We start from the raw sequence: 2,160 nt of genomic DNA, 5'->3' as shown, positions 1-2,160 counted from the left end.
GGGGAGAGGAGAAAAATAACCTGTCAACTTGGGATTCTATACCCAGCAAAAATATCTTTCAAATATAAAGGCAAAATAATACTTTTTCAGAGAAAAGTTGAAAGAACTTGATCTAGCACACCAACATTTAAAACATTACCTTTTTTTTTCAAATTAATGAATGACAACTTGATTTTCTTACACTTTTAAGGCTGATGAAAACCTTCATTTCAATTGAAAAGTATGGTAATTGTATTTACTCATTAAATATTATTAAAGTTTTCTAAAATACAACTTGAAAACATCCAGCATGCATGTTTAATATCAGTACGATGAATTCAAGACCAAGTATACATGTTACATGCAGCAAGGCTAACTTACAAATTATCATAGCCATCAACATCTTCACGTTTTTTCAATGCATTTGATGATTCATTGGCAGTATTTTGTGGTAACACCATATTAGTGGTAAATAAGAATGTTTTTGGAACCAATTAATGATGGATTAATCAGAACATTCTGAACTGCTGATGCTGCAGGAATTGAAGCTTTCACAGCTGGAGACTGTGAAGTAGGCATCTGTACTGTAAACCTTTGCCCTGTGAGGGACACGGGAGTCCCTACTTTAGTTGAAACAGACATGGTCTGTGGGGTTGGTGTGCCTAGTGTGGGACAGTACTTGGTCTGCTAGTAACTGAATCAACACTTAACCATAGGATGGTTATTCTTCCCGTGGAAGTTGATGCCTTTTTCTGTAAAGATTTCAGATTATAGTTTGGAGCTGTTAAGCAGTATCTATCAGGTGGCAACCTAGGACCTGAATATGGCTTAATGGAAAGGGGTTTGATTTCGTTGCCTTGTGATATCTAATAAAAAAATCTCTTGGGGGAGGAGAGGTAAGACTGGTCAGCGTGGAACTGGATTGCCAATCGCACATCATCTGCATCAACGGTAGCTTTCATAGCATGGCTGGAATAAATTTTTGCATCATCTAGAATTGTGGTCACATATTGGAAGGCAAACTACAACATCTGATTTATAACTCTTGGCTCATATTCTGTAATTCCCAGATCCTTCAGGATTTGTGCCATCACCCGTGCATCTTTCGGCATGCTCTTGGGAGAAGCCATCTTGCCAGGCTCCATGATATCCGATAATCAGACTTCTCGAGCTGAATCACCCACATTAATGCATTTTGGTCCTGATTTTGACACAGGTTCTTTGTCTAGTGCAGTTTTTCCAACCCCTGGTGTACTGGTGAGCAGGTTTTACCTCCAGGAGCTCTACCATGTTCGGAAGCAACATGGTCCTCCCTACCACGGCTCCGAGCGCCTCGCTCAGGCGCCCTTCACATTACGGGAAGGACCATTTAAAACATGATTAAAGCAATTTCTACAGGCTGGAGGAAAAGAAAACCAGGTGGAAACGTCAATGTACAGAAAGTAATGAAGAGCACTCAACATGGTAAATTTATAGGTAGACAGTGAAGATTTTAAACATTTAAAGAAAAGTTTCAAAGGTAATTGACAGGAATGACAAAGTGAGGACCTTTGTAAATACTTTCCCTAAAAGCGAAGATAAAGTTGGACTATTAGTTTTTGGCCTGGCATGCAAGCAGCTTAGACATTGCCACTACAAGTAAACCGCTAAACCAACTGAAAAATCAATTCTTAGATGTGTAAGAACAGTGAGGTCACAGGGCAAACTATCATGGCCCCTGAAATTGGAGTGACCGGCAGGCAAAGGCAGACAAGCACAAGTAACTGGAGCCAAGACCCTCGGACGGAGGCCTCCAGGGAAAACAGTGACAGGTTAGGGAAACCTGAACTGTAAGTAACTAACTGCACAGTGTGGACAAGTCTGCGTTGAAAACTCGAGGGGGACTCATTCATTCCCCAGCACACATACTTTTGTTGAGTTTTACCTCCAGGAGCTCTACCAGGTTCTCAAAGCAAATATCAGAGAAATATCCCCTTGTGTTTCCAGCAGGGGGATAGGAAAAGGAACCATTTAAAAACATGCCAAAACACTCTGTTCTTAATAAGGTTTGCTCGCAGGAGAAACTATTTAACCGTAAGATAACCTGCTGGGGTTTTATCAGGGCCAAACTGACCTAGGGTAGGGGAAATAACCTCAGGCAGCTCCTGCCTTCCATGTGGGAGAAGGGAAATATCAAACACC

General features: G+C 41.0%; 1 pseudogene; it reads right to left on the bottom strand.

The window, feature by feature from the left end:
* Nucleotides 1–356: 356 nt before the first annotated feature.
* On the bottom strand, nucleotides 357–1,395 carry LOC108530590 (transcription initiation factor TFIID subunit 9-like; annotated as a pseudogene).
* Between the last annotated feature and the right edge of the window lie 765 nt (nucleotides 1,396–2,160).

This window comes from Rhinopithecus bieti, unplaced genomic scaffold (genome assembly GCF_001698545.2).
Source record: "Rhinopithecus bieti isolate Rb0 unplaced genomic scaffold, ASM169854v2 scaffold_7509, whole genome shotgun sequence".
Classification (NCBI taxonomy): Eukaryota; Metazoa; Chordata; class Mammalia; order Primates; family Cercopithecidae; genus Rhinopithecus; species Rhinopithecus bieti.
Note: the sequence above shows the minus strand (reverse complement) of the source record. Positions and strands in the feature narration are given on the sequence as shown.